The sequence below is a fragment of the Periplaneta americana genome, chromosome 7 (assembly GCF_040183065.1).
Source record: "Periplaneta americana isolate PAMFEO1 chromosome 7, P.americana_PAMFEO1_priV1, whole genome shotgun sequence".
In the NCBI taxonomy this organism is placed as follows: domain Eukaryota; kingdom Metazoa; phylum Arthropoda; class Insecta; order Blattodea; family Blattidae; genus Periplaneta; species Periplaneta americana.
The window spans coordinates 118,780,091-118,792,156 of record NC_091123.1 but is presented as its reverse complement, the minus strand read 5'-3'; the positions used below and the strand labels follow the sequence as shown (position 1 = coordinate 118,792,156).

Sequence of the window (12,066 nt, the reverse complement as noted above, 5' to 3'; positions counted from 1 at the left end):
GGCTAGTACGGTAACCATTACATCACTTATGATGATGTTTTCCCTTACGTTATCATTCATCATCGCTCCAATATAGTTGCATATTCATCTCACCGTTATGAAATAGGCTATCATCTACTGTTGGAAAGCGACAATTTACCAGTTTGGGCGTGTTCTAGTTTTTATCTCCTCTTTTTTTTAGCCTTCTCCTCCCGCGCCTTCCTTTCGCGTGATATTGCCAAGAAGGCTGTTACAAGACATTTTAATATTCCCCCAATGGTGGAAAATCCGTCCATCTTCATCACTTGCACTACAAATCTGTGGACGGCACAACCGCGATGTCTGATGTCAAGGATTTCGGTATCAGTGAAAATAAATGGTTGACTCACTCCCAGGTCAGTTGCAACCGCAGGTACAGGTTTGGGTCATGTGAGTAAAATCTTCCCATCGATCTGCGAGAGTTAGATAATCTGCTACCTCCCTTGCGGGCTTCGTCTCATTCCCCGCTAGCTACGGGCCTCTTACAATCAGTTCGATGATACCGAAATGTCTCACTCAAGAGAAAACCTAACATAGTAAGCTAATTCAATAATAATAGTAATTATTATTATTATTATTATTATTATTATTATTATTATTATTATTATTATTATTATTATTATTATTATTTAATAGTGATAAAACATCATATCAATTCCATTTCAGTCCGACTGGCCAGATATTTATTTACTTACTTTACTTATATAATCTATCTATCTATCTACCTACCTACCTACCTACCTACCTACCTACCTACCTACCTACCTACCTACCTACCTACCTACCTACCTACCTACCTATCTATCTATCTATCTATCTATCTATCTATCTATCTATCTATCTATCTATCTATCTATCTATCGGTCCATCGATCCATCCATCATCTATCTCCTATCTATTTATTTGTATGAAAGTATACAGGCATTACTGCCCATAAAGGTACCTTATTAACACATTATAATGCTTGCATCATGTTTTGGAGCATAAGTCGGCAAAATGTTTATCATTAGGGGCTAATTATGTCCCAGGGCGTACGGAGATACGGTTAGTTGTTGTTCATAGACTATATAGGCGTGACGTCATTATTTGGTGCGTGACACAGAGACTATCAGGGAATAGTTGAATCTTGTTTGTAATGCAATTGACGTTATATTGAAGATATAAAACTAGACCTCGAAGACTGTTCAAAATGCATTCTACTGATCTAGGATATTTAGGAATAATTGTTGATAAATATCTGAAATGGGACAAACATATTAACTGTCTTTGTAGCAAATTACGTAGCATTATACATTATTTTATTCAGTTATGAAATTACTTACCAGTAGATGTACTACGCACAGTTTGCCTTGCCTCATTTCAGTCTATAAGCTGATGTGAAATATTAGGAATAGGATGGGGTAGTACTTTTAAAACTACCCTTAATTCACTAGATTTATTACAGAGAAGGATAATTAAAATATGTCTAAAAACCTACTGATTATACTACCGAAAATTTGCTTTTAGAATTTAAAGTCTTGAAAATACATCAAACTTATATCAATGTATTATTAAAGTTTATACATAAAAATCACACATATTTCAGATCATATACTGACAAACATGAAACCAAAGACATGGATACAATACGTTTGTTTGAACCCAAGTGTTTAACGAGCACTGCTTTTAATCATAGTAGTAATACCGGCCCTAGAATTTATAACAAATTAATTAAGGAATACACTCATCTATTTAACTCTAACAGGTTCAGATTTAAAAATGTATGTAAGCAATTTGTTATGAGTAAATATTAATTTTTAAATGCTATTTTATTGTAATTTATGCGTGTAACTTTATTACGTATCGAATTCTACCCTAAGCACGAAGTTGCTCTCTCTCAGGGGAGTGTTAGAAAAATATAAATAAACATAGATAAATAGCTTAAATGAATTTATAACCTGTAACTAATCTAATTTAATAATAAAGACAAAAGAAACAAAGCAATAGTACTTTCGAAATGAATATAGCTCGTGCCCAGAGATACAGTACGAACAAAGAAATTTAGAACAGACGTGCAGTGACAAAAAAGATTGTACCCAACTATTTACGACTTAAAATGGTGTTAGAAAAAATGTTCTGTTGGATTGACCCGAAAGACAAATGTTATTTTCCTCTTAAAATAATTAATATTATCATTACCATGGTGGGGGGGGGGGTTTGTACGACTTTATTGTAATGTCTTGAGCCAAAATTTGCAGTATCTTCAACTCCTCTAGTAGTTTTAAACTCTGGTTATTTTAACATTATTGCGTTATTCTGTCCAGTCCAATAATTGTGATAACGTGTTACAAAAGTTTCATAGTTTTCATGAAAGTACCATAATTTAATAACAATAAATTACATAATTGGTTTATTTCTAAGAATTTAAATTCTATAAATATCAATTGGTTAGATGAAGTAAATATTTATTTAAACGAACTTTTGTAATTCGTTTCTGAAGCAAAATTAGTGTGTTAAGAACTGTTTTCGAAATCATTCCCCACTGTTGTAATACTGTTTGAATCAGAGATAAGTATACTAGACGTAACAAAGTAACTGGCACACAAGAACGAAGTATCACAAATTTAGTAATAGTTATCCTCAGTCTATTGCATATGTAATTAATGTAAAAATTAGTCTATTTTTTACATATAGTATTCAAATGAGAGGCTTACTAGCAATCAAGTTCAAACTCCGTCGATTACAAGTAGAATTTTTGGCGAACAGACTATTTTGCGGCTAATTTGGGGGGAGGTGTAACTTCGTTTTCCCCTGTTATTATTTCACTATTCCTTTATACATTATACATATAAATCTACTGTATTAACCAATAAAACAAGAGACTGTTGTGGATTGAATCGTATTCTTTATAATACTATAAAATAAATTATTTTGTAACTACTTCGATGTGAAAGTAATGCAAATGAAGACTAAAGATGCTCAATTTTTCCCATGAGAAGTAATATTCCTAATTTTCTATGAATTTAAGAGATCATTATTTGTTTTCAGTTAGACTGATAGAACTGAAATCGCAACTACCTTGCAAAAAATCTCTTACCTGCACACTGACACGAAAAATATTCTTCGTTCTATAATTACAAGATATGTTATAAACATTCATGGTAAAGAGAATCAAAAAAGAAATTTCATGTAAATCCCGAGTTAATGTTTGTTGTTCATAAAGAATGTGTAGTGCTCTTTTTAGATACTCTACTATACACGACTGCGTTGGTTGACACATTACGCTTTTTTTTTCTCTCCCTCCAAACTGTGTGACAGTGGAAACAAAATGAATAAAGCAATCTTTAGCATGTGCGGCAGTGATCTCTGGAAATTATATTGTAACTAAAGACTGAAAGACAAGACTGCTTAAAGTTTCTAAAGTTGAACAAATTTATAAGTATACGTGCCCAGTTAAAATTTCATCATAAAGATCGAAAGAAGTATATATTACAGGCACATAATCAGATGCAAGACGAAATAATGTTTCACAACTGATGATCTAAAACATAACATAAATGTTGGTCTTCCGTCGTATAATTCTTTAACTAAATTACACCCAGAACATTTAACATAATACTGATATACAGAGTGTAAGGGGTATAAGTGCCGTTCTTTTCACAGTTGTCGGGGACGGTGTACGGGATCAAAAAATGTCCATACAACATAGGATTAAAACTTGATAGTTTTCCCAGAAAAAAAAAATAATTTCTTATTTTATTTGCGTTATACTGTTTATATCGTTAGTAAAATTAAAATCAATTACATCAGTAGGTATATCTAGCAAAGAGTTAATATTAGTTTAAATAAATATTTGTATGTTCTATTACGTTTTCGTGAAATTAAATAAAAATGTATGCTTAAATTTGTTAATATTCTGGCGTGAGAGATGTGGCAACGTGTTCAGCAGGCAGTACTCTGCACAGACGCAAGTACGAGTCAGCTGAGTTCAAGCTCCCTGTCCATAGGTATACTGCCGAGCGGATGACAGTTCAGTACAGGGCATTCAATAAACAACTTACAATGTAATTTACAGTTATGGAGAAAGTCGTCGTAATTCCAGTGAGACAAGAAGGATGTACCGTCAACGTTTTCCTCAAAGAAGATTACCTAATCCGCGAACTTTTGTAGCAGTTTCTCAACGATTTTTAGAAACTGGGAGTCTCTTACCCCGTTTTGAAAATCACAAACCCAAAAATTTGTTTAAAAATGATACTGCTTTACGGAAACGGGAAAGATTAAAATTTTGTATTATAAAAAAGTTCCTGTGATTTTGTGCAGAAAACCATTATTGTTTATTTTTTAGACATACAATAAAAAATGGAGCAATATTGTTACATAAAATGTAAATGTTACATAATGTTCTATTAATGAGATTGAAAGTTTGTATTTGCTGCTCGTTTTATGTAAATAACAGTATTATCATGGTCTGCTCCTACATTAGAACAGAGCATCTGTACCGGTATGTCTGTACCCGCTTGAGATGTACTTATAAACCCACTCCTCCCTATCCGGCAACATTGCAAAACGTGTAATGTTGTAAACTTTAATAATTATTTAAATAATACCTTTAGAAAAAAATTGTAAGGACATTTTTTCTTCCTTCTGACATGAATAATCAACAGTTAAAATAAAAACACTTATACACCTTACACCCTACATAATAAGAAAATTGAAAATATGTTAATGTCTTCAATTTCATCAAGTAAATTTAACATTGTATAAATTAATTGTATTATATTACATTTGTATTCTCTAACTACGAAATCATTTTTATGAACGATATATAGGCCTATGTATGTGTATATCTAGTTATTTATCTAGTTTCTTTCATAAATTGTTTTAGTTGAAAACCCTAAAGTACAAAACTATGGAGAAAGTTACACAACGTAGAACTGCACGCATTCAAATTCTTCATCTAACATAATTAGGGACATTAAATCCAGACGTTTAGAGATGGGCAGTGCATGTAGTACGTATGGGTGAATCCGGAAATGCATATACTCTAGCGTGTTAGTTAGAAGACCTGAGGGAAAAAACCTTTGGGGAGGCTGAGTTTTTACATAGATTATAAAGTTTGTTCATACTTACTTTCATTCACTCTGATACTTGGAAAAAGGCAATGCCTTGCTTAGTTTAGTTTGTTTGTTGAAAAAACCCCATAGCATCCTAATTAATTTTACTTTTTTGAGGAACTTTATATTATATATATATATATATATTATAAAACAAAACTAATGGATAATAAACCTCATATTTAGCAACTAATATCACTTATTAAATACATTTTGACAATAAATATGAAAGTAAAGAAACTAAACAGTTTTTTGGTTTCCCAAAAGTTTTGTTTTTGTCATTTGTGGGGTTTTAGACATAAACATTAAATTATTTTTTCTCAGATTGTAAGAAGATTCTACAATACTCGTAATGTCAACATTGCGATATTGTTTATGTTCATAAGGAACTCAATGGAGTTTACTACTGATCTACTTGCAGAATCTTTTGGTTTCGTCTATTAAGGCCCAAATTTTGTTATCTGCTACTACATTTCCTTTATGTAATCTATCACATTTTATAGAAAAATTTCCATAACCTCGAATAACTTGGAAATTTTCTGTTTGTGTATTTTTATAAGAATTCATTATGCAAGAATTTCTAAGTTTTCGAAATGGTATATCAGCACAAAAAACGCATGGCATAAATCTTCAGAAAAATTCAGTTTGATTGCCTTGAAATGATGAAGTTGAGGAAATTCCTTCCTGTTCGTTTATTTGTAAAAAAATTTAAGCTGGTTATTATGTCCTTCATAGTTACATTACTATTGTATTGAATTATTTTTTCATTAATAGAAAAATAATGTCTATTAAATTCCTTAACAAGTAAGTGTAATTTAGAGACTTGTTTACTTTCAGCACATTTATCAACATTTTATCGCTAATATTCCACCGTCCGATCACAACGCCACTTTTGAAACATCTAGTTATGCAAGACGAGCGTACGTTTTCTCCTCCCCCTTCACGACGACATTGCTGCAGGAATATACCAAGCTTTACGTGACCTTGAGTCCGATTGATTTAGGTGTTAGTATCTAAAAAGTCCGCAGTCTACAGTTATCATATAATTTTTTATTACGGAAATATCAATAATTGTAACAGAACACTAAATACAGCGAATAAAAGTACCACTATCAGTGCTGTGTTCTAAAAGCGATGCTATGAGGTACATTATAGTGCGTTCGGAGTTTAGAAAATACGTTCGGTATATAGGCGTCTTCTTAGCGGGCTTCCCACTTCATTGTAATTCAACTAAAATGAGTTATTTGTGTATTTTCTAACGTGTAGGTATAAAACAACAGAAGTGAATCTAAATTCTGTAATTCAGTACTGCTTCAAATATAAACGCTTTATTATGAATATACTTTTACCGTGTATTAGTCTATGTTCTATTTCCAGTAATCCAATAAATGGAATATATTTGTGTTATTTTATATACACTAGAAAATACGTAAATAAGTTATATTATATTTATTTCAGTTGTATTGCAGATGTCCGCTAAGAAAACGCTTCCTTTTTCTCTTCCTGATCCCAATGGTACGTATTTTCTAAACTCCGAACGCACAATAGAAAAACAAGTGGCGTACTTTAGTTATCATAAATCCATTGTATCTGCTTTACCGAAAATTAAACAGTTTTATGTAATAAATTTTATCGAAAAAATACGGAATTCTAAAGTTTGATATTTTTACATATCGCTGCCTGGGAAGAAGAGGTCTACAAGTGCAAAAAAAAATCATGAATTTATATAATGCTGCTGCTTGATAGACAAAAAAAATGCACTGTTTCTTTCTGTATGTTTTTGTATAGCCAAAGTGAAGGTTGAAATTTGGGACAGAGCGTAACTACTGCATGTCACTATGTAGTATTGTAATTCAAACAGAGTTATTAAACATTGAACTACTACTTAAAAGCTACCATTTTGCACTAGTGGCCGTCTACTTCCCAAATTACAGTGTATCTTACGTTACAATCCGATTCTGAAGACATTTTTATTAGTTTGAGTTCTTATTTCGCTTATGGTAACCAGGAAGTGAAAATTAAAAAATACCGTATCCCACATTTTGAGCTGTAGCTCATCAATTTTTTTAATTATCTATTAGAAAATTTTAAGAGAGATTAAGGAAACTCTGATCAACATTACCTGTAAATTTTAATAATATAGTGAAATTGAAATACAAACTGCTGAGCCATTTATATCCGAATCCACGCTTTCAGAAGTCGAAATTGTGATAGAAAATCTGAAAAAGTACAAGTCTCCAGGTATTGATCAAATTCCAGCACAATTAATACAAGAGGGTGGAAGTGCATTATATAGCGAAATTTATAAACTTGTACTTGCTATTTGGGAAAAGGAAATTGTACCAGAATAATGGAAGGAGTCCATAATTGTACCTATTTTTAAGAAGGGGGACAAAACCAACTGTGGTAACTTTCGAGGAATATCACTTTTGTTGACGTCGTACAAAATTTGTCCAATATTCTTTTGAGAAGATTAGCTCCGTACGTAGATAAGATTATTGGGGATCATCAGTGCGGTTTTAGGCGTAATAGATCGACTATTGATCAGATTTTTTGTATTCGACAGATAATGGAGAAAAAATGGGAGCATAAGGGTACAGTACATCAGTTATTCATAGATTTCAAAAAGGCATATGACTCGGTTAAGAGGGAAGTATTATATGATATTCTTATTGAATTTGGTATTCCCAAGAAACTAGTTCGATTAATTAAAATGTGTCTTAGTGAAACATACAGCAGAGACCGTATAGGTCAGTTTCTATCTGATGCTTTTCCAATTCACTGCGGGCTAAAGCAGGGAGATGCACTATCATCTTTACTTTTTAACTTCGCTTTAGAATATCCCATTAGGAAAGTTCAGGATAACAGGCAGGATTTGGAATTGAACGGGTTACATCAGCTTCTTGTCTATGCGGATGACGTGAATATGTTAGGAGAAAATCCACGAACGATTAGGGAAAACACGGAAATTTTACTTGAAGCAAGTAAAGCGATCGGTTTGGAAGTAAATCCCGAAAAGACAAAGTATATGATTATGTCTCGTGACCAGAATATTGTACGAAATGGAAATATAAAAATTGGAGATTTATCCTTCGAAGGGGTGGAAAAATTCAAATATCTTGGAGCAACAGTAACAAATATAAGTGACACTCGGGAGGAAATTAAACGCAGAATAAATATGGGAAATGCGTGTTATTATTCGGGTGAGAAGCTTTTATCATCTAGTCTGCTGTCAAAAAATCTGAAAGTTAGAATTTATAAAACAGTTATATTACCAGTTGTTCTGTATGGTTGTGAAACTTGGACTCTCACTCTGAGAGAGGAACATAGGTTAAGGGTGTTTGAGAATAAGGTGCTTAGGAAAATATTTGGGGCTAAGCGGGATGAAGTTACAGGAGAATGGAGAAAGTTACACAACACAGAACTGCACGCATTGTATTCTTCACCTGACATAATTAGGAACATTAAATCCAGACGTTTGAGATGGGCAGGGCATGTAGCACGTATGGGCGAATCCAGAAATGCATATAGAGTGTTAGTTGGGAGACCGGAGGGAAAAAGACCTTTGGGGAGGCCGAGACGTAGATGGGAAGATAATATTAAAATGGATTTGAGGGAGGTGGGATATGATGATAAAGACTGGATTAATCTTGCACAGGATAGGGACCAATGGCGGGCTTATGTGAGGGCGGCAATGAACCTTCGGGTTGCTTAAAAGCCATTTGTAAGTAAGTAAGTAATATATTGAAGATATAAACATTTTAATAACATATTAAAAAAATATGTTTATAAAAATTGAAAACACTTAATAAACACAAATTTTTCTCAAACTGGTACAAGAATATGAATGATGTCCTACAAAGATTACAGCCATCATTTAATATTGATAACTAGAATTATTTTTCTAGTTTAGACTGGAAATAAGATATAATTTGTTTTTAGAAATGTGAAAAATTACGTCGGAAAATTTGTCTAGTTATTAAATTCTAATTATGTCTGTAGATTCTTTACAAAAAATCATTCAAATCTTTCTACTAGTTGTCGGCCTGGTTGGCATAGTTGGTATAGCGCTGGCCTTCCATGCTCGAGATTGCGGGTTCGATCCCGGGCCATGTCGATGGCTTATGTCAGTAGATTTACTGGCATGTAAAAGAAGTTCTGTGGGACAAAATTCCGGCACATCGGCGACGCTGATATAACCTCGGCAGTTGCGAGCGTCGTTAAATAAAACTTAACATTTTTCCTACTAGTTTATGAGAAAAATTGGCACTTAAATCTCAGTGAATATGGAGAAGGGACGTATGAAATGGTGAAACAGAATAAGAAATGGAGCTGTGTTGGAAAGAGTGGGTGAAGAAATAATAATGCAGAAACTGATCAGGAACAGAAAAAGAAATTGGCTGCGCCACTGGCTGAGAAGAAACTGCCTACTGAAGGATGCACTGGAAGGAATGGTGAACGGAAGAAAAATTCCGGGCAGAAGAATAAATCAGATGATAGACAATATTAAGATACAATAATCGTATACGGCAGCGGTGACCAAAGCGGGTATCGTGATTACATCGTGTAATCACAGGCATTCAAACGGATACGAGGAGTTTCTTGTACATTGTTGTGTGTTTCATTTACATACTGAAGGCAAGCAGTGGCGGTATCATGTCGCTCTACAAACTCTGTCTCTACAAGCAATAAGAGGTGGTTTCGTAAAGAATGAGAAGGAGAACTTTCTTGTTGTTCTGTCGGACAAAATGTAATAGGTTTACTTTGCTCAACGGTTCAATTAGGAGTATATAGAAACATTAATTGCCACGCTGTATAATGTATTATTATTATTATTATTATTATTATTATTACTGATCACTAAGTATGTGTTTCTATAATTCTGTACGTGCATGAATATTGATATTTTTAGATCTTCTCCCTAGAAGGATAAAATTATTAAGTTTTATCTCAATTTTAATCTTCTTAATCTTTAGATGAAGGTAGCTATTTATTAGTTACTCGTTTAATAATAATAATAATAATAATAATAATAATAATAATAATAGTAATAATAATAATAATAATAATAATAATAATAATAATAATAATAATATTGTAGAGAAACTGATTCAATATTACGTGCCAACGAACTGTTAAACGCCAGGAATTGACATGTCTTAAATCATAGCCAGGAAGAGAAAGAGGGGATAAATAATTGTAAGGAAGTCAGCTACCTAATGGGGTTTGAAATATCTCACATTCTAAAGTCTTTTAATAGAACAGAATTTCTCAAAAGAGTAATGATTAAAATAGCTTAAATAACTTGTCCTTAAGAAGTTTTTAATTTCGAAAAACTACGAATTTCTCAACCATGTATCGAGAGAAGAATTTAGAAAATTTCTGATTATATCCAAGAGGAAGGTTAAAAAAAGAAGCAAGAAAAATCGTATATTATTCACTGGCTCTTGATGACAGCAGTGACATTACTGATACAGCAAAGTTTGAGATTTTTATCCGCGGGATTGATCAAGATGTTAGTACAGGAACCACCACTGGTTGTAGTTTTCATGCCAAGTACCTTTCCTCCGTCTCCTTACTTCCTAGGCTGTCTGTCGCATGTAATCACTGCAGCTCGAGTTTTGGTCACCGCTGGTATACGGAGATTAAGAGGTAGGAAGAAAATAGGAAATATTTGTTAATACTGCAGTCAAATACCTGTCCTTGGGTACAAAACAATGAGTGACATCTCAATGTTTTCAATTATTTTTGTCGCCAAGGTTTTTTTTTTTTCGAAAATATTTTATCAAAATTGTTATATCTTGACTAGAATATTAAAATGCAAGGTTATGTTCATCAAATTTTCCTTAATCTGCATAAAAATTTATGTGTAGTTTTAAAAGTTGATGAGATACAGAATAAAATGTGGGCTACTATATTTTATAACAGATTTACACTTCCTGGTAGCCTTATGCTAGTTTTAAATTGTGTTTGTTTTAAGGAACTTCAGGTAACGGACGCAAATAGTCACAGATGCCGACGCGTCCAATTAAACGTAACTATCACGATCGACTTTCTGTTTAAAATAGAGACATAAATATTTTCTTGCGTGTGTGTACATAAAAGAAGCGAAGAAATGGTTATACTCAAACAGTTCAAAGTCATTAATACATGGACACAAAGACAGAACGTCATCTGATCCATTTAGTTTGTCTTACCTTTCCTTCACAGCGCCTCAGACGATATGAAACGGCAAGAAATTGTTCAAACGGTGGTAGGAATAACTTTAGAAGAACCCGCAGCGAGTGAACTTGATTGATGGTAAATAAATTTCACGTCCGCTGCTTCCCATTGTCACCGACTGTGTCATGTCTTGAATGTCATCACATCTATTTATCTTCTTCATAGGTAAAGCGGTAAGGAAAGAAAACTATTTATTATTCCCTGTTGGAGCTCTGCGAATGTTTAAAAAAAAAAAATTGTGACGAAGACGGCGACGTCTGTACACACACGTCTCTCACACACGCACACTATAGTCAGCTTCTATATGAGGCAACATCGCGCAGGTTGATGTTTCCGTGTGGATTCGCGTAACGGCAGGTGGCGGGTGCGAACGACGTCCGTCCCCGAATCCAACTGAGCTGAGGAAACCTCGTCGGTCGGTTCCTGGCGGGCGCCGGCGTCGCTTTGCTACAGAGAGGGGGATGCTGGGGGTGTACGCCCTACTAGTCTCGGCAATAACATTTCTCCCAAATGACTCGTTCAATCTGATGCCATACTAAATGCTGGTAGGGACTCAGGTGTCCCGCACCGTCGAGATTTAAGCCACGTTACGTCGGCTTTTGAAATATTGGGCTGAACGCGCATAACTATCAGTAATAAAGCGCCGCTTACTAATGAAGGCCTCATCTCGTTAGGTCGGAAATATTCGTGCGTGACGACGCATTTTACAGACGCATTTCTTTTTTTTTAGACT

At 33.7% G+C, this 12,066-nt stretch overlaps 1 protein-coding gene across 1 annotated transcript in view; it reads right to left on the bottom strand.

Annotated features, from left to right (window-relative positions):
* The window catches only part of LOC138703394 (retinal guanylyl cyclase 2), a 1,174,702-nt gene extending 1,162,988 nt beyond the window's left edge, over positions 1-11,714 (bottom strand). The window contains exon 1 of the mRNA XM_069831228.1: positions 11,309-11,714. The gene's annotated coding sequence lies outside the window, so the exon portion shown is untranslated. The remainder of the gene's footprint in view (positions 1-11,308) is intronic.
* Positions 11,715-12,066: the final 352 nt, after the last annotated feature.